This window comes from Cebus imitator, unplaced genomic scaffold (genome assembly GCF_001604975.1).
Source record: "Cebus imitator isolate Cc_AM_T3 unplaced genomic scaffold, Cebus_imitator-1.0 Scaffold48, whole genome shotgun sequence".
Taxonomy (NCBI): domain Eukaryota; kingdom Metazoa; phylum Chordata; class Mammalia; order Primates; family Cebidae; genus Cebus; species Cebus imitator.
Window position 1 is genome coordinate 2,662,207 of NW_016107363.1, and position 22,035 is coordinate 2,684,241.

General features: G+C 37.5%; 1 long non-coding RNA gene across 1 annotated transcript in view; it reads left to right on the top strand.

The window, feature by feature from the left end:
* The window catches only part of LOC108303526, a 105,744-nt gene that overhangs the window by 741 nt on the left and 82,968 nt on the right, over nucleotides 1-22,035 (top strand). The window lies entirely within an intron of this gene.

Genomic DNA, 22,035 nt, shown 5'->3' on the forward strand with positions numbered 1-22,035 from the left:
TGAAGGTTACTCTGCTGGTAAAAGACAAAGAGCTAGGACTCCAACCCAAAGTGTATTTTTAATTTCTTCTCCCAGAATGTCTACATAAAACTTAGCTCTTGCTTCAGGACTTCTGCACTTAATGTTTCCTTTGCTTTGAAAACCGCTTCTTCAGACACTTAGATATATTCAATTCCTTGTATCTTTCAATCTGCTTCCTCACAGGACCATTCCTTCAGTCCCCAACATAAGATCCCCACCTGCTGGCTCCCTATCCTCCTGTTTTTTTTCCACAACACTGTAACATTGCATATATTATGTAATCACTCGTTTATTTGTTTACCAGTGCACCCACCACTAGAATTTGAACATTGTAAGGACAGATATTTTTGTCTCTGCTTTGCTGCTGTATCCTCAGCAACTGGAACTACCTGACATGTAGGTAGCTGATCAGTAAATATTTTTGAATGAATGAATAAAATAATTCCTCCCATTCACATTCATCATAATTTCAAAGCACTCTACCTTCACTTTATAAGAACTTTGATTTTGCTGTTCCTTACCCTTACCACTTAGTAAAGATGAAAAGTAGACCCTTGAGTGGTCCTGTGTTCTAGGAATGAAGTAGAGCTTTTGCATGTTTACAAGAAATGCTTGTTTATTTTTTATGTACTTTGAAAATAAGGATTTTTCTTAAGTTGGTAATGGGTTGTGTGAAAATAATAACCGCGAGCTCGTTACAGCATTTGTATGTTGCTTGACAAACTGCTGACCTCACTGCTTTGTATAAGTTTGCATAGTAACACAGTTGGGACAAATCCAGCTCTTTCAACTTTGAGCCCAACTTTTTTAGGTTACTGTCCGCCTTAGCTGTGAACAAAGGAATACCTTGGGAGTTTTCTTGCAGTTTTTAGAACAGTAATCAGGACTATATCACAGACACTTGGAGGTTATCTAGATAGACTTTGGTAATTTATTTTATAGCATCCAATAAAAGTGCTTACTTTCTATTTAAAGATCTGCTGCAATAGCTGCCCTTCTCATGATATTGCCCACAGCTGTTCCTTTCTTTGAGTCACCAAGCTGGTGAGGAAGAATCTCTGGCAACAGTGTTTCTATTAATATATAGCTTCTGTACTTATCAGATAAGTTTGGGTACTTTCTGGAGTGAGGTATTCATAGCCTGCCATGAAAATTATTGCAACCTGCTAAGTAACAGCTGACCCATAATGTGACAATCCGCAAAGGTGTTGTGAATTTAATGTTTCCTATCCCCTGGACTAGTTCTATGCACCAGCATGCTATGATTATCTCCTCAGCCTCATATAATCTTCTCTAATTGCCCCCTTAGCTCATTATTTAGAAAACATTGTATCATTTAGTCATACATTCTATAAAGATGTATGTATTAAACATCTGTAAAATGGAATCTGCCCTTAAGAGCCTAGAATCTGGATGGGCTTTCAAGGTAAACACAAAAAACTGAAAGATGATGGCTGAAAACATAAAGATGGTTTTTATGGAATGTTTATTCTGTACCAGGCACTTTCCATGAATTACCTTATTCTCATAAAAACCCTGTGAGCAAGGGTGCCGCCTCATTTTTATAGCTGAGAAAATTGAGGCTTAGAGAAATGATTTACTTAAGATCACACTGCTAATTAATGAACTCCAAGCCATTTGATGTTTGTATTCTAAGTAATTCTGTACGTTATCTTGAGATTATATCATTAAAAAGTATGCCGATTATGAGAATGATAGAGAAAAAAGGAGAGAGCACTATGAACCAGAATAGTGTCGACAGCATTTTGAAAGACCGAGGTGGACCTTGAAAAATGGGCTGATTTGGAAGTCTGTTTTTGTGATTGGGCATATCAGGTGGCAGGACAGTGTGGTGTGGAGTGTTCTGAGGGAAGCAGCTTGCATAGAAATGTGTGCATGAGAGTACATCTGGTGTGAGGCCTAGTGGAAAGGAAGCATTGGGAAGAATGTTTTCTCCTCATTTTTCTTAATTTTGAAGATTTCATTTCATTTAATAACTGCGAGCTCGTTTATAGCATTTGTATGTTGCTTGACAAACTGCTGACCTCCCTGCTTTGTATAAGTTTGCGTAGTAACACAGTTGGGACAAATCCAGCCCTTTCGACTTTGAGCCCTTTTCATTTCTGGTGCCAAATAATTTGAAAATGGAGCTTTGATAGTAATAAAGAGACAAAATTATTGGAGGAGGTAAGACTGGTGAGTACAGAATAGAAATGAAGACAGAAAAAGGAAGGCTTGAGGATGGAAAGGAAAGACGAGCTTTAAAGAGTAAGACATAAATAATTGCAGAATCTTTGACTATTTCAAATACTCCAAGTTATTAACCAGTAAATTCTGTTATAGTTTATATAAAGGCCATCTTTATAGACCCCCTTTGAGTTTACTCTGGGTAGACAAGTACTAAAAAAATAGCTCGCGACTGACATAGCTTTTCTTCCTATTTCAGGAAATCTGAGATGAAATTTGGTAAAGTGGGTCCAATTGTCTGTGTTCTTTTCTTCGAAATAATCAGAAATTTACCTTGTTTTATAATTGTAGTCTGTTGACTTTATTATGGCAAAATAGTCTATACTCAAAATATATCTGAAATGCTTCAAATTGGCCCTTGCTGGATATTGAGTAGAGAGAATTTATAAGCAGATTTTTCTTTAGAGGTTTTGTTAGTGAACCAGGTATCAATTTAGGTTCAATCAGATAAAATGCTACAGTAGAGAAATCATTCTCACAGTTGATGCTTATATTCCAGACATTCTTGGCTGAGATAACAAGGTCTTGCTGATAAAACTATGCTCAATCCTAGAGATTGCCAGTGAGACTTTGCATATGACTTCCTTGGAAAAACAAAAACCGTGGTAGTTGTAAAATGCACTTGAGAAAATATTAGAAATTTTAAATTGAAAGCACACATGATGATTCTTAGGAAATCATTTGTTGTATTACAGTGGGAGAGGGAAAGCTTCCTTTCTCTTTGAAGGTTTGTGGAAATGACTGACAAACAGATTAATAAGAGAAAAAGGCATATGATATGCTTTGGCCCTGTGTCCATACAATTTTCTTTCTAAATTACCCAGTCTTGGGTATGTCTTTATTAGCAGTGTAAGAATGGACTGATAGAGCATACAAATCTCACCTTGAATTGTAATAATCCCCATGTGTCAAGGGTAGGACCAAGTAGAGATAATTGAATCATGGGAGTGGTTTCCCCCATAGTGTCCTCCTGATAGTAAGTTCTCTAGAGAGAGATCTGATGGTTTTGTAAGGGGTTTCCCCCTTGGCTTGGGCACTCATTCTCTCTTCTGACACCCTGTGAAGAGATGTCTTCCATCTTGACTGTAAGTTTCCTGAGGCCTCCCCAGCCATGTAGAACTGTGAGTCGATTAAACCTGTTTTCTTTCTAAATTACCCAGTCTTGGGTATGTCTTTATTAGCAGTGTAAGAATGGACTGATAGAGCATACAAATCTACTTAATGTGCATAAACACAGGAACCATATAAAATATGAGACTCAAAGAGTGGCCAGATGGCTGAGGCTTAAATACTGAGGTGGGAGAGGGAAATGGTCTAAGGGGTGCTGTAGGCAGTTTTTAGAGAAATGATAAATGATGAGGGAAGATGAATGGGTTCGAGAGATAGAAATATTAGCTTGTAAACAATTCGCTTTGTAATTTGAATGAGCCCAAGGGGCAAAACAAAATCACTTCAGAGGTGATTACATGCCTCAATCTTCTTTCCTAGTAATAAAATTTAAAGGAGGAGATGGAAGGCAATTATGTTATCTTTGGTGGGCCAGGTCTTAAGGCCTACCAAAAGAAATATTAGTTAAATTTCACCCTGTAATGTGGATGGGGAGAAGGGAAGACAGGAGAGATGAGAAAGTCCTTGATTCAGGGATTATAGGTGTCCTGTGATTTACAGCTATAATCCTAGCACTTTGGGAGGCTGAAGTAGGAGGATTGCTTGAGGCCAGGAGTTCAAACCAGCCTGGGTCACAAAGCAAAACCCTGTCTCAAAAGATTAAAAAAAAAAAAAAAAGAAGAAAGTCCTTGATTCTGAGGTAACTTCTAAGGCCTATTCTGTTATGGTTCAAAGTGTTCAGCATGCCATAACACCATACATTTTGCAGTGTTGTGTTCTAAGCCCCAACAGTATGCAACAGCATACATAGTAAATGTGTATGCACATGTTCCTTAATGTTTGGTTAGGTTACATCCTGATAAACCTATTGTAAGTCAAAAATATCCTAAGCCAAAAGTGGATTTAATACCCTATAAACCTATTGTAAAGTCAATAAATGATAACTCAAACTGTTGTAAGACAGGGACCATCTGTGCTTTTTACTTCACGAATTTCAGTAATTTAGAGCTCAAACAAACCCTTTGTCTTAAACAGAAACTTTTTCAGCTATATATAATTTATAGAAGTTGTTTTTTTTTCTTTTTCTTTCTTTTTTTTTTTTTTGGCCCTATCTCCTTGATTTTCCAGTGACTCTCAGTACATTCACTAGTCTCTGTATGACTGTTTAACCCAGGCTTTTCTTGAAGCAGGCATTTTCCCGCTCATGACCTTCAGGCTTGTTTATTATTTTTTTTCCTCCCTATTCCCGTTTGATTCTTATGATTCTGTAATAACTTTATTAGTCCACAATTGAGCAAGCAATTAATAACCTTCCTAAATGTGTACTTGAGTACTATACTTGATAAGTATTATATTCTGCCATTCCCACCCACCTTTGTGTAATTCTACAATTGTGTTTACTGAAGACATTCAAGGCTCTTTGCACCAGCCAGTTTGTCATCATCACTGTTTGCTGTGTTCATCAACTTGAAAACTTTTATATAATTTCCTTTGAAAGAACAAGAGTTGCAGTTTTATTGGATTGCAACTTCGGGATCTAATGATGTGTAAAAATATTGCTAGAAAAGACTGTTGTGGTTTAACGCGTTTGGGATAGTTAATTTTAAAAAAACCTATACCCTTTATTTCTATGAGAACAATAATGTTTTACCTAATTTTTGGAACACTTCATGTGAATACGTTTCTTCCCTGCTAAGGCATCAAGTCTTATTTTTGAACCTAATTTTATTTTTCTCTTCAGGATTCCTTTTTAAAATTGATTTTTAATAATGACTTTCTTAAATTGAAAGCTGAGTACTTGTACTGATGGCTTAGTCTTACAAACTCCCTGCTGAAACTGGGATTTTAATGCCACCTTTAACATAAGAATATTAAAAAGTTTAATTAGTTGAATATGCACTTGGGATTTAGCTAATATTCATAGTCATATTTTTCGATGTAAAAAAAAGTAACTACTGAATATGTTTTTGAGTCTGCTTTTCTTGGACTCTGGAAAAAAAAATTGTAGGCCATGAAGTAGACTGTAAATTAACATGAAGTTTTCAATGTATTTCCCAAAGCCCAGATGTATATTAGGTTGTTCATTGTCTTGTTTATACAATCAAAAATAGTGTTTTAATTAGTTTAAAAGTAAGTTTCAATTTTTAGTCAACTTAAAATATTTGCAGCAGGTGGAATTGTTAACAGTAATTTGAAAAATTGGATAAAGTTATCATTTTACAGTTTTGTTGTCTGTTGAATAATTGTTTGATGTGAAATAGAGGTTAAACATGTTTGCCTGTATGCCTAAAATTTTGAAGAGGAGTATTAGAGGGGAAAAGAAATTGATTCATTTTAACTCTAGATGGCAGTTAAACACAACTAACAAAGACCAACTTTTTTGAAATATGGAGAAAAATAGTAAAACATACACATACGTTCTGTTTTAGTAGCCAGTTAATTATATTCTCAAAATGATGCCTCAGATTGATATTACTAAATAAACATGTGTAAGATGTAAGTACATACAAGTGAAATAAATAATGAAAGACTGTAATTGCAAGAATTTTTTTCACCTGGTAATATGGCATACACCCATGTAATGGTTTATATTGCTAGTATTTTGTCACTTTTACTAACATTTAGTTCAGTGTAGTTTCATTCTATGTACAATTATTTACCAGTATCAATTCAAACCATATGCCATTGGGAAAACTATTACACATTTAATGTTTTGAAATGTTTAAGTAGAAGCAAAGCTTAATTTCATGAAGTGTGTTCCATAAAAGTAGACTCCAAATTCTGCCATAGATATTCATGCATGTACATTTGAGATAATATTTTTATTTCTTTTGCATTAAAAATACTTTGCATCTATTTATTTAAGCCATAATTTTAGCTTGTTGCTTTCTGGGGTGCTAAATTGTGTTTCTGATAGTATTTATGAGGAAAAAGAAAAGCTTGTCAGATAATACTTTGCTCTCATCTCATGGTCTTAGCCCGTAGTGTACTGTCATTTCTATAGACTTGTAGAGTACAACTGTTTCTTGTTTTTGAACACCATACATTGATGTGTTATCTAGCAAATGGTACAAAAGTAACTTAAAGTAGACCTAAGGAGTCTCATCTGACTTGTCAGATGGCTTAGAAAAGGAAAGGATGTGATACGTTTTAAAAATGCTTTATTGTAGATTTTATATGAAATAACATAATCCTTTTGAGAGGACTTAGTTGATTTGATTCTCATTTCCTATATTTAGCAGTTTATGTTCCGAGTATCTGTCTGAATAGTGGATTAGCTCAATAGATGGCAGCTGATGCCCTGGGCAAAGGGACTTACTCTGCACTTTTTTAAGTCCTGTGAAGTTGTAAGAAATACTGCTTTCATGCATAAAGGTATGGAGGTGCAGGTCACCTTGCTGGAAACTAGGAACTTGTTGGACACCTCAGATCTTGGAATCAGCATTTGCCTTTCGGGTTGGTTGCACAAAAAATGTTCACTAGAATCTCCAAGTGTTCCTGTGCCTTTAGAATTGGTAGTACTTTTTGAGACGGAGTCTTGGTCTATTGCCCAGGCTGGAGTGCCATGGCATGATCTCGGCTCACTGCAGCCTCCACCTTCTGGGTTCAAGTGATTCTCCTCCCTCAGCCTCCTGAGTAGCTGGGATTACAGGCACGTGCTCCCATGCCCAGCTAATTTTTTTTGTATTTTTAGTAGAGACAGTGTTTCACCATGTTGGTCAGGCTGGTCTCGAACTGCTGACTTTGTGATCCACCTGCCTCAGCCTCCCAAAGTGCTGGGATTAGAGGCATGAACCATAGTGCCTGGTCTTTGCCTTTAGGATTATTTACCTGGACTCCAAAGTCTTCATAGCAGTATTGTTTCATAATGGGTTCTTCATAGATGTAGTGGAATATATTTAAGTTGGCAAAAGGATAAATGCTTTCTTTTCTTTTTGAAGCAACATAAAAAGTCCCATGTTACTCAAAAAGTAAAGTAAAAGAATTTTTTCATTTATTTTTAGAGAAGCTTCTAGTAGAATTTTGTAAGAGTAAATAGAGTTGGTCACCCTCAAGATTGTTGCCTTGCAAGAATAAAAGGTGCTAGAGCTGCTGAATTTTGAGGTGAAGACGGAAACCTGGATTTTCATGTGAAATCATCTTACTTCTCAGTGTTAGCAACTAATTCAAATAAAAAAATACAAAGCAAAAAATTTGGAACATACCAACAGTTTGCCATCTTTAATGTATAGCACTCTAATTTTTTAACTCATTTAAAAAAATAACATATTGTAAAACTGATTGCTTAAAATCTTCTAGTTACTAGATACAATCCAGTAATATTTATTTGAGGTTATACTTCATTTTTGGAGTCTTTGTAAAAGTCTTCTATTTCATATCTACCATCAGTGTCTTGAGTAATATCTATGGATATCTGATCCTATCCTTTACATTTTTCTTCCTAATTTCATTATCAAAGAATAACCTTAAATTAAGTTTTGGGAGTCTGTTGTTAAAGGTACTGTATGCTACCTGCCTTGTGTCCAAAAATCCAGGAACTAAAGAAACATGATACCTTCATCATTAGTTTTCTTTATCCTATGTTTTTCCTTCTACAATATTCTGTATGGTCTTAGTGATTTTTTAAAAATGTAAATCAGAATTTGTACCTCCCCTCCTTAAACCCTATAGTGGCTTTCCATTGTCCTTGTAATAAAATACACACTCCTTGGCATGGCCTCTAAGGCCTTGCTTGATCGATTCCTGCTTACCTCTCTCTCAACTCATTTCTTACCAGGTTCCCCTTTCTTCACTCTGATCTTGCTGATGTGCACCAAGCTTAGTCCCATTTCAAGGACATTTTCCCCTGATGTTCCCTTTCCCTGGAATGTCTTCCACAGAGCTTTTTATGTTCTTTGCTGGTCACTTCCCAAGAGAGGCTTTCCTGTCTACCCTACCAAAAACAATCCCTTTTGCCATCATTTTCTGTCTTCTTACGTTGCTTACTTGCTTGATTCATTTATTTATTTAACTCAGTCTTGCTCTTGTCCGCCAGGCTGGAGTGCAGTGATGCTATCTTGGCTCACTGCAACCTCTGCCTCCTGGGTTCAAGCGATTCTCCTACCTCAGCTTCCCGAGTAGCTGGTATTACAGGCACCTGCCACCACAACCAGCTATTGTTTGCATTTTTAGTAGAGACAAGGTTTCACCATGTTGGCCAGACTGGTCTCGAACTCCTGAACTCGGGTAATCCGCCCACCTTGGCCTCCAAAAGTACTGGATTACAGGTGTGAGCCACCATGTCTGGCTTATTTATTTGTTTATTTATTTAAAGTAATACTTATCTCCGTCTGATGTATATTTGCCTACTCGTTTGTCTTTCCTCTCACTGACATACATACATTTTGTGAAGACAGGAACCTTGTCTATCTTGCTGACTGCTGTATCCTCAATATGTAGAAGAAAGGCTAGGCCTATTCAGCTGAACAGAAGTATAAAATAAATGGATAAATAAAGGCTAGGTAACCACTGTGACACTGAATGGTAGAAGAAAGACCTCAACTTTGGAAAGGGCTGCAGAAGTAAAACTATGAAGATACTGTACGTATGATTAAGGTACCTCAATGCTATACATTTGACATATTTACCCACCATGTAACCCATCACACAATAGCTTTTATTCAGTTTTAGAAATTTGGCTTTCTGTATGATATAATTAAAAATTGGTATGTTAGCCAAGGCAGGTGGATCACGAGGGTAAGAGATCGAGACCATCCTCGTCAACATAGTGAAACCCCGTTTCTACAAAAATACAAAATATAGCTGGTGGGGTGGTGTGCACCTGTAGTCCCAGCTACTTAAGAGGCTAAGGCAGGAGAATTGCTTGAACCTGGGAGGCGAATTCAGTTTGATTCAAGCTGAGATCGCACTACTGCACTTCAGCCTGGCGACAGAGCAAGACTTTGTCTCAAAAAAAAAAAAAAAATTGGTATGTTAAACTTCCTTTCTAGAACTGCATTCACATAAATGACTTACTAAATTCATGGAATGTGATTTTTATAAGTTTTCACATGTGGACTACAAGAATATGAAATGTATTAGAAAGCTATCCTTTGTGAATCAACAATATAATGTTAACATTTGAATGTCACGGTATATCCTAGGGATGTGTTTTAAATGTTACAGTCATGCACTGGCTAACAAAATTTCTGCCAATGAGACTATTTATAACAAGGTAGTCCCACAAGATATAATACCATATTTTTACCTTACCTTTTTTATGTTTAGATATACAAACACTATTGTGTTGCAGTTGTTTACAGTATGCAGTATGGTAACATTTTGTACGGGTTCATCGCCCAGAAGCAATAGGCTGTACCATATTGCATAGGTATATAGTAGGCTATGCCATCTAGATTTGTGTAAGTAACTCTGTGGTGTTCACACAACAATGAAATTGCCTAACAATGAATTTCTCAGAACATATTCCCATCATTAGTGTAATGCATGACTGTACTTTGAATTGTTACCAGATAACTATGGATTGTGAGAAATAAGATTAAATAATTATTTGTATGGTATTTGCTTTGCTTTGTACATCCTTAGTATGAGTAAGTTCTTGGTAGAGAAGTAATTCACAGTAGACACAGCACAGAAAATATGTATTTAAAGTGTTTCAGCATTGTTGAAATATTTTCTTGAATAGTTTTTGTTACAGTTTGTTTTGCATGTGAACTCTTTATGTGTGTGAGAAAATTCTCTACAAAGGGTGGTTTAGGGGTATGACGATGGAACATTCACTTATTTCATGTGCCCAAAATATTATTTATCTCTCAAAACTAAATAATCTTATGGCTCAGATGAATTTCTGACAGCTGCGGATACTTTCTAATTCCTTTTAAGATCACCATTTTTAATTGATATTTTAAAATATAGCCTGTTGAGAGTACTTATGTGATTTTTATGGAAAGGTTTGTGAAAAAAAATCAGATAATATAAATTTACTTCTCTGCCAACTTTGCTGCATGTAAATATATCCCTACCGAATTTCTACCTTCATCGGGTAAGGGTAGAGTACCCTTAAACAAATTATGTATGGAAAAAGAAATATAAAATCAGTAAACTCATCTTCATATCCCAGGCATAATAAAAATAACCCAGTTTATGCTGTGAATAGAACTGGAGAGTTTTACCTTTACAACTGAAATGTGCTGAGCCCTTACACTTACATTTGCTAGACAGGCAGTATGTTGAATAGCCATCTTATTGAATGAGAACATGCAGATTCCATTTCTAGATTTGCTACTGACAAACTTTTTCATCATTGGTAAGAAAGGCAAAAATTACTTTCTCTCTCTATGTTACAGGATACTTGGGAGGGCCAAATGAGATAATGCACATGAAAGTGCTTTCAGAATTGAAAGACACTATAAAATGTAGGTTTTTCATTTTAGAGTGGCATTAACAGTAAACTAGATCTATTTTCTTAGACTGTATCATACATAGCCTTGTTACTAAGATGGTGTAAAATCCTTATAAATTGTTTAACTTAGATTGTGGGTCGATCTCATGGACTGGGTTTTCCTTGATAGCAAGATTGTGGTGTATTTTAGTCCTGATTTATTCTATGAATTTGCAGCCCTTGTCTTTTCAAAGATAATATTTTTTTTTCATCTTTGTAATATGAGCTGAAAAGACTGATAAGCTCTAAAGTCTACTTAGCAGGTGAATAAAAGTATTTATACATTGATTTGGCATGCAAATAAAGGTTAACTTTTTACAGTAAATCTTGCAATAGTGTCCTTAGCTTTATTTATATTTTTCATTCCACTTTGTTAACTAATTTTCCCATGTCTTTTAGACTCAAAATTACTGGGTATTTTTCATCCTGGAACTTGCACAAATAAATTCTGAAAAATCATTGACAAGTAACTAATTTAAACTTAATTTTAAAACATTTTAAATTCACAAAGTTTCTGAGAAGAGTAGAATTAACAAATCTGTTGGATTTTGAGGCATATCTTGAAACCACAAAATTCTAATACTATTTTGTTTCCAGATGTATGAAACAGATTTCATTCTTTTTGACTTATTGCTTAAAGGAGAGCTGTACTATTTGTATTTACATTTCATGTTCTTAGAGACACTTTTGAGTGAGCTGTATGTAAAACTGTACAAGAAAATTTTGATCTATCTTTGAGAAGCAGTGTTTTCAAGGAAAATGTGAAAAAAACTGTACTGTCTTTTTATTTTACTTTAAGTTCTGGGATACATGTGCTGAACGTGCAGGTTTGTTACGTAGGTATACATGTGCCATGGTGGTTTGCTGCACCTATCAACACATCATCTAGGTTTTAAGCCCTGCATGTATTAGGTGTTTATCCCAATGCTTTCCCTCCCCATTCCCCTCACCCCCCAACAGGCTGCAGTGTGTGATGTTTCCCTCCCTGTGTCCATGTGTTCTCATTGTTCAACTCCTACTTATGAGTGACAGCATGCAGTTTTTGGTTTTCTGTTCCTGCGTTAGTTTGCTGAGGATGATGGTTTCCAGCTTCATCCATGTCCCTGCAAAGGACATGAACTCAGTGTTTTTTATGGCTGCATAGTATTCCATGGTATATATGTGCCACATTTTCTTAATCTAGTCTGTCATTGATGGGCATTTGGGTTGGATCCAAGTCTTTGCTATTCTAAATAGTGCTGCAGTAAATATACGTGTGCATGTGTCTTTATAGTAGAATGATTTATAATCCTTTGGGTGTATACTCAGTAATGGGATTGCTGGGTCAAATGGTTTTTCTGGTTCTAGATTCTTGACGAATCACCCCACTGTCTTCCACAATGGTTGAACTAATTTACACTCCCACCAACAGTGTAAAAGTATTCCTATTTCTCCACATCTCCACCAGCATCTGTTGTTCCCCGACTTTTTAATGATTGCCATTCTAACTGGCTTGAGGTGGTATCTCATTGTGGTTTTGATTTAAACTAATGACCAGTGATGATGAGCTTTTTTTCATATGTTTGTTGGCCACATAAATGTCTTCTTTTGAGAAGTGCCTGTTCATATTCTTCACCCACTTTTTGATGGGGTTGTTTTTTTCTTGTAAATTTAAGTTCCTTATAGATTCTGGATATTAGACCTTTGTCAGATGAATAAAGATGGATAGATACCAAAAATTTTCTCCGCTTCTGTAGGGTTCCTGTTTACTCTGATGATAGTTTCTTTTGCTGTGTGCAGAAGCTCTTTAGTTTAGTTAGATCCCATTTGTTAATTTTGGCTTATGTTGTGGTTGCTTTTGGTGTTTCAGTCATGAAGACTTTGCCGATACCTATGTCCTGAATGGTATTGCCTAGGTTTTCTTCTAGATATTTTATGTTTAAATCTTTTTTTTTTTTTGAGATGGAGTCATTGCTCTTTTTGTCCAGGCTGGAGTGCAGTGGTGTGACCTTGGCTCACTGCAAACTCTGCCTCCCGGGTTCAAGTGATTCTCCTGCCTCAACCTCCTGAGTAGCTGGGATTATAGACGCCCACCTCCATGCCCAGCTAATTTTTGTATTTTTGGTAGAGACAGGATTTCACTATGTGGGCCAGGCTGGTCTTGAACTCCTGACCCCAGGTGATCTGCTTGCCTTGGCCTCCCAAAGTGCTGGGATTACAGGCATGAGCCACTGCACCTGGCCTATGTTTAAGTCTTTAATCCATCTTTAGTTAATTCTTCTATAAGGTGTAAGGAAGGGGCCCAGTTTCTGTTTTCTGCATATGGCTGGCCAGTTTCCTAGCACCATTTACTAAATAGGGAATCCTTTCTCCATTGCGTGTTTTTGTCAGGTTTGTCGAAGATCAGATGGTTGTAGATGTCTGGTGTTGTTTCGGAGGCCTCTGTTCTGTTCTATTGGTCTATGTATCTGTTTTGGTATCAGTACCATGCTGTTTTAGTTACTGTAGCCTTGTAGCATAGTTTGAAGTCAGGTAGCATGATGCCTCTAGCTTTGTTCTTCTTGCTTTGGATTGTCTTGGCTATACAGTCTCTTTTTTGGTTCCATATGAAATTTAAAGTAGTTTTTTTCTAATTCTGTGAATAAAGTCAATGCTAGCTTGATGGGAATAACATTGAAACTATAAATGACTTTGGGCAGTATGGCCATTTTCACGATAATTGATTCTTCCTATCCATGAGCATGGAATGTTTTTCCATTTGTTGGTGTCGTCTCTTATTTCCTTGAGCAATGAATAGTTTGTAATTCTCCTTGAAGAGGTCCTTCACATCCCTTATAAATTGTATTCCTAGGTATTTTATTCTTTTTGTAGCAATTTTGAATGGGAGTTCACTCATGATTTGGCTCTCTGCTTGTCTATTATTGGTGTATAGGAATCCTTGTGATTTTTGCACATTGTGGACTTTGCTGAAGTTGTTTGTAGTCTTTCTTTGACAGTAACGTTATTGATATATCTTCCTTGGTTGTCACCTTCAGGCGAAGTCAAGCCCAGACTCTTTAGGTTAATATTTAAGATCTTCCTTATTTATTTCTTAAGACAAAACATTGTGTTTATACAAGCTTTATCTAACATTGACATTAACAGAATGTCCTTCATTACCTATTTTTTCACTCAAGATTTATCTATATTTTAAGATATAGCTGAAGTATTATATCCTTTTTGAAGCTTTTCCTGTGAACTCCTGTGGCACTTATTTATGTTAATAATATTAATCTATTTGGAACCCAATGATAAATTATCATCTAGTGTTATTTAACTTTTCGGGTCTGTATATATTTTATATTTTAGACAGAGTCTCAGTCTGTCACCCAGCCTGGAGTGGAGTGGTGTGATCTTGCTTGACTCACTGCAGCTTCCACCTCCTGGGTTTAAGCAATTCTCTTGCCTCAGCCTCCCAAGTAGCTGGGACTACAGTTGTGTGCCACCACACCAGGCTAATTTTTGTATTTTTAGTGGAGATGGGCTTTTGCCATGTTGGCCAGGCTGGTTTTGAATTCCTGGCCTTAAGTGATCCACTCACCTCAGCCTCCAGAAGTGTTGGCATTATAGGCGTGAGCCACCATGCCCAGCACAGGTCTGTATATACTTTGTGTGTGTGTGTGTGTGTGTGTGTGTGTGTGTGTGTGTGTGTATAGAGACTACATATTATTTTACATTGTTCCTATCTTCTGCATGTCTTGGAGTATGTAGAGATAAGTATATAAAATATATTCAATAAATGTTAACGTGGTCATGATTGTTACCTTCCCAAGTGTTGTAGTTCTTGGTTGGAAGGCTGGTTTAGAATTTAAAGATGGGGTGACCCCAGTCCATTCCTAGAAACTAAGGCGTAGACGCTTCGCATAATATTTCTGTCTCTGAAGAACAGTACTGTCATTTTAGAAAAACTTAGATAAAAGTGTTTAAAAGATTAGTTTGTACAGTGAACGATATTTACTCATTATATGTTCTCTTTATATAGCTCTCAATTATTGAAGGCCCTCATTTCACATAGCCATAATTGAGAGGTCACCTACCTGTCAACTTATAATGTTAAAAGAATACCACCCTCTCCCAAAGCTTTTTGGGAGTGTTGGGCATTTTGTATTTCAGTAGTGGTTTCATATGTCATGCCTTCATTCACTCATCACCTTTAGCTTCTCAGAGACAACTCCTGCATAACAAGATGAAGTATAGGCTTGGGATAATTTGTCCTAGCAGGAGTATAAAACCAAGTGCTTAATCTTACTAGAAAAAGTTACAGAAGTCTGGATCCCAGACGGCTGAATAGGAATAGCTCTGGATTGCAGTTCCCAGTGAAAACGCAGAGGGTGAGTGATGACTGTATTTCCAAATGAATTTTTACTGCCCACAAACCAGGAGATTCCCAGGCGAAAAAGCACGAGTCTCCAGCATGGCTGTTTCAGCCGGTGCAGAGGGTCTCCACACAAATGCTCACACAAATCCGGGCACTGTTTCAACTGGTGACTGGAATGCCTGGGAGACAGAGTAGCCTGTTCAACTGAAAAAAAAAAGGGGGGCTGAAACAGGGAGCCAGGTGATCTGGCTCAGCCGGTCCCACCCCCACAAAGACTGGCAATCTGGAACGCTCTGGATTGAGAGTTTCACAGCAAGCACAGCTGGACCCAGGATGGTCCAGCTCTGTTGGGGGAGGGTGTCTGCCATTACCGAGCCAGTCCACCACTACCAAGGCAGTCTGCCATTACCAAGGCAATCCACCATTACTGAGGCAGTCCGTCATTACCGAGGCAGTCTATCATTACAGAGACACTTCTAACTATACCCCTATAAACAAAACTGCAAGGAAGTTCACACAGCAGCTGGGCGGAGCCCACGGCAGCTCAGCAACACCTCTGCTGGCAGACTGTGACTAGGCTACCTCCTCGCTGGGCAGAGCATCTCTGAAAAAAGGCAACAGAATAACAGGAATTTATAAATAAAGCCCCACCTTCCTGGGACAGGGCACCTGGGGAAAAGAGGCAATTATGAGTTCTGCTGCAGCAGACTTAAACATAGCAGCCCAGCAGCTCTGAACGGAACAACAGAGCTCACAGCTCAGCACTTGAGCTTCTATAAGGGACAGACTGTCTCCTCAAGCAGCTCCCTGAACCCGGTATATCCAGAGACACCTCATAAAGGAGAGCTCAGTCTGACATCTGGCGGGTGTCCTTCTGCAATAGAGCTAACAGAAGAAGACACTGGCAGCAACCCTTACTGTTCTGCAGCCACTGCAGGTGATCCCCAGGCAAGCAGGGTCTAGAGTGGACCTCCAGCAGTCCTACAGCAGAGGGGTCTGACTGTTAGAAGGAAAACTAAGAAACAGAAATAACTTCATCATCAACAAAAAGGATGTCCAGAGACCCCATCTGAAAGCCACCAACTACAAAGACTGTAGGTAGATAAATCCACAAAGCTGGGAAGAAACCAGTGCAGAAAGGATGAAAACACCCAAAACCAGAATGCCTCTCCTCCAAGGGATCATAGCTCCTCACCAGCAAAGGAACAAGGCAAGGCTGGTTGGAGCAATGAGTCTGACGAATTGACAGAAACCGGCTTCAGAAGGTGGGTAATAACAAACTTCTCTGAGCTAAAAGAACGTGTTCTAACACAATGCAAAGAAACTAAGAACATTGAAAAACAGTTTGATGAAATGCTAGTAAGAATAAACAGCGTAGAGAGGAATATAAATGAATTGGTGGAACTGAAAAACACAACATGAGAACTTCATGAAGCATGCACAAGTTTCAACAGCCGAAGTGACCAAGCAGAAGAAAGGATATCAGAGATTGAAGATCAACCCAATGAAATAAAAGGAGAAAGCAAGATTAGAGAAAAAAGAGTAAAAAGAAATGAAGAAAGCCTCCAAGAAATTTGGGATTATGTGAAAAGACCTAATCTACGTTTGATAGGTATACCTTAATGTGACAGAGAGAATGAATCCAAGCTGGAAAACACTCTTCAGGCTATTATCTAGGAAAACTTCCCCAACCTAGCAAGGCAGGCCAACATTCAAGTCCAGAAAATACAGAGAACACCACAAAGATATTCCTCAAGAAGAGCAACCCCAAGGAACATAATCGTCAGATTCACCAGGGTTGAAATGAAGGAAAAAATGCTGAGGGTAGCCAGAGAGAAAGGTTGGGTTACCTACAAAGGGAAGCCCATCAGACTCACAGCAGAAACCCTATAAGCCAGTAGAGAGTGGGAGCCAATATTCAACATCCTTAAAGAAAAGAATTTCAGATCCAACCAAACTAAGCTTCATAAGCGAAGGAGAAATAAAATCCTTTATGAACAAGCAATTGCTCAGAGATTTCATCACCACTAGGCCTGCTTTACAAGAGCTCCTGAAAGAAGCACTAAACTTAGAAAGGAACAACCAGCCACTTCAAAAATGTACCAAATGGTAAAGAGCCTCGACACAATGAAGAAACTGTCTCAACTAATGGGCAAAACAACCAGCTAGCATGAAAATTGCAGGATCAGATTCACACATAACAATATTAACCCTAAATGTAAATTGACTATATATTCCAATAAAAAGACACAGATTGGCAAATTGGATAAAAAGTCAAAACCCATCAGTATTCAGGAAACCCATCTCACATGCAAGGATACACACAGGCTCAAAATAAAGGGATGGAGGAGGATTTACCAAGCAGATGGAGAGAAAAAAAAAAAAGGAATTTCAATCCTAGTCTCTGATAAAATAAACTTTAAACCAACAAAGATCAAAAGAGACAAAGAAGGGTATTACATAATGGTAAAAGGATCAATGCAACAAGAAGAGCTAATGATCCTAAATATATATGCACCCAATACAGGAGCACCCAGATACATAAAGCAAGTTCTTAATGACCTACAAAGAGACTTAGACTCCCACATAATAGTAGTCAGAGACTTTAACACTCCACTGTCAATATTAGACAGATCAATGAGACAGAAAATTAACAAGGATATCCAGGACTTGAAATCAGACCTGGACCAAGCAAACCTAATATACATTTACAGAACTCTCCACCCCAAAACCACAGAATATAGATTCTTCTCAGAATCACATCACACGTACTCTAAAATTGACCACATGATTGGAAGGAAATCACTCCTCAGCAAATGCAAAAGAACGGAAATCATAACAGTCTCTCAGACCACAGTGCAATCAAATTAGAACTCAGAATTCAGAAACTAACTCAGAACTGCACAACTTCATGGAAACTGAACAACTGGCCCTTGAATGTTGACTGGATAAACAATGAAATGAAAGCAGAAATAAAGATGTTCTTCAAAACCAGCAAGAACAAAGACATGTGTACCGGAATCTGTGGGACACATTTAAAGCAGTGTCTAGAGGAAAATTTATGGAAATAAACGCCCACTTGAGAGCAAAGAAAGATCTAAAATTGACACCCTATCGTTAAAATTGAAAGAGCTAGAGGAGCAAGATCAGAAAAATTTAAAAGGGAGCAGAAGACAAGAAATAACTAAGATCAGAGCAGAACTGAAGGAGATAGAGACACAAAAAACCCTTCAAAAAATCAATAAATCCAGAAGCTGGTTTTTTGAAAAGACCAACAAAATAGATCACTAGCCAGATTAATAAAGAAAAGAGAGAATAATCAAATAGATGCAACAAAAAACTATAAAGGGGATATCACCACAGATTCCACAGAAATACAAACTACCGTCGGAGATTACTACAAACAACTCTATGCACATGAACCAGTAAACCTTGAAGGAATGGATAAATTCCTGGACACTTGCACCCTCCAAAGCCTAAACCAGGAAGAAGCTGAAACCCTGAATAGACCAACAACAAGGGCTGAAGTTGAGGCTGCAATTAAAAGCCTACCAACCAAAAAAGGCCCAGGTCCAGATGAGATTACAGCTGAATTTGACCAGACATGCAAAGATGAGCTGGTACTACTCCTTCTGAAACTATTCCAAACAACCCAAAAAGATGGAATCGTTCCCAAATCATTTTATGAGACCGACATCATCCTGATACCAAAACCTAGCCGAGACTCAACAAGAAAAGAAGACTACAGGCCAATATCCATGATGAACATAGATGCAAAAATCTTCAGTAAAATACTGGCAAACTGATTGCAACAGCACAATCAAAAAGCTTATCCATCACAATCAAGTAGGCTTCATCCTGGGGATGCAAGGCTGGTTCAACATACGCAAGTCTGTAAAACGTAATTCACCACGTAAACAGAACCAAAGACAAAAACCACATGATTATCTCAATGGATGCAGAGAAGGCTTTTGACAAAATTCAACAGCACTTTATGCTAAAAACTCTCAATAAACTAGGTATCAATGGAACATACCTCAAAATAATAAAAGCTATTTAAGACAAACCCACAGCCAATATCATACTGAATGGGCAAAAACTGGAAGCATTCCCTTTAAAATGTGGCAGTAGCCAAGGATGCTCTCTCTCACCATTCCTATTCAATATAGTATTGGAAGTTCTAGCCAGAGCAATCAGGCAATAAAAAGAAATAAAAGGTATTCACTTAGGAAAGGAGGAAGTCAAATTGTCTCTATTTGCAGATGACATGATTGTATATTTAGAAGATCCCATCGTCTCAGCCCAAAATCTCCTGAAACTGATAAGCAACTTCAGCAAAGTCTCAGGATACAAAATCAATGTGCAAAAATCACAAGCATTCCTATATAATAATAACGGACTTAAAGAGAGCCAAATCAAGAACGAACTGCCATTTGCAAATGCTACAAGAGAATAAAATACCTAGGAATACAACTAACAAAGGATGTAAAGGACCCCTTCAAGGAGAACTACAAACCACTGCTCAACGAAATAAAAGAGGACACAAACAGATGGAGAAACTTTGCATGCTCACGGTTAGGAAGAATCAATATCATGAAAATGGCCATACTGCCCAAAAGTAATTTATAGATTCAACACTATCCCCATCAAGCTACCAATGATCTTCACAGAACTGGAAAAAAACACCTTAAACTTCATGTGGAACCAAAAGAGAGCCCGCATAGCCAAGTCAATTATAAGCAAAAAGAACAAAGCTGGAGGCATCATGCTACCTGACTTCACACTATACGACAAGGCTACAGTAATCAAAACAGCAGGATACTGGTACCAAAACAGAAATATAGACCAATGTAACATAACAGAAGCCTCAGAGGCAATACCACACATCCACAACTATCTGATCTTTGACAAACCTGACAAAAACAAGTAATGGGAAAAGGATTCCCTGTTTAATAAATGGTGTTTGTAAAACTGGCTAGTCATGTGCAGAAAGCAGAAACTGGACCCCTTCCTGACATCTTACACTAAAATGAACTCCAGATGGAGTAAAGACTTAAACATAAGACCTAACACCATAAAAACCCTAGAAGAAAACCTAGGCAAAATCATTCAGGACATAGGCATAAGCAAGAACTTCATGACTAAAACACCAAAAGCATTGGCAACAAAAGTCAAAATAGACAAATGGGATCTAACTAAACTCCAGAGCTTCTGCACAGCAAAAGAAACAATCATTATAGTGAACTGGCAACCAACAGAATGGGGAAAAATTTTTGCAATCTACCCATCTGACAAAGGGCTGATATCCAGAATCTACAAATAACTAAAACAGATTTACAAGAAAAAAACAAACCCATTCAAAAGTGGGCGAAGGATATGAGCAGACACTTTTCAAAAGAAGACATATATGAGGCCAACAAACATGAAAAAAATGCTCATCATCACTGGTCATTAGAGAAATGCAAATGAAAACTACATTGAGATACCATCTCATGCCAGTTAAAATGACAATCATTAAGAAATCTAGAGACGACAGATGCTGGAGAGGATGCGGAGAAATAGGAACACTTTTACATTGTTGGTAGGAGTGTAAATTAGTTCAACCTTTGTGGAAGACAGTGTGGTGATTCCTCAAGGACCTAGAAATGGAAATTCCATTTGACCCAGCAATCCCATTACTGGGTATATATCCAAAGGATTATAAATTGTTCTATTATAAAGACATATGCACATGTATGTTCACTGCAGCACTGTTTACAATAACAAAGATTTGGAACTAACCAAAATGCCCATTGATGATAGACTGGACAGGGAAAATGTGGCACATATACACCATGGAATACTATGCAGCCATAAAAAATGATGAGTTCACGTCCTTTGTATGGACATGGATGAACCATCATTCTTAGTAAACTGACACAAGAACAGAAAATCAAACACCGCATGTTCTCACTCACAGGCAGGTGTTGAACAGTGAGAACACATGGACACAGGGAGGGGAGCATCACACACTGAGGTCTGTTGGCAGGGACTAGGGGAAGGACAGTGGGAGTAGGAAGTTGGAGAGGGATAACATGAGGAGTAATGCCAGATATAGGTGATAGGGATGGAGGCAACAAACTGCATTGCCATATATGTACCTATGCAACAATCCTGCATGTTCTTCATATGTACTCCAGAACCTAAAGTGCAATACACACACATATAGAAAGTTACAGGTTAACAAGTCAGAAATAGTTTCAAGGAGAAGGTCATCATCTGAGCATTGAATAGGAATGAAGGGGAGAGCCTTTCAAGTGAGGGGTATGAGAGGTAAACATCTCAGTGTAGGAATGAAACACTATGTGAATCAATTAATAGATTGGGTTTCTCTAGAAAAGACTGTGAGTTGAAGAGAGGAGGAAATGCAAACCTGGATAAATGGTAGTAGTAAAGAGAGGAATGGTGATATCATTAAAGAACTATTGAATGCTCTAAGCAGGATTGACAAGATTAAATTAGTTGTTTTTTAAGGGAGATTAAGTGACAGAACTTTATATTTGCATTTAAAAAATGTTTTTCAGATACATCCATTAAACACATTGGCTTTTATCCCTTTTGCTGTATATCTCATGTGGCTTACACATAGCCTGTATGATGCAAACTTAACAACGTACTTTGATTTCTTCAGACTCTCTGCCAAAGTGTTTTTTTTTTTTTTTTTTTTGAAGACACACTGGTTATTCTTTAATAGTGGTGTTAGTCTTGGCTTTTTGATTTGTCTTCCTGCTTGTATGATGCGGATGTGAATCTGAGTATAGGTTTCTGTCTTCATTTGAGCTTTATTAACAAAGCAACATAAGCATTCCTTCTGCTAATTTTAGCTCAGTACATAGGGATTGTG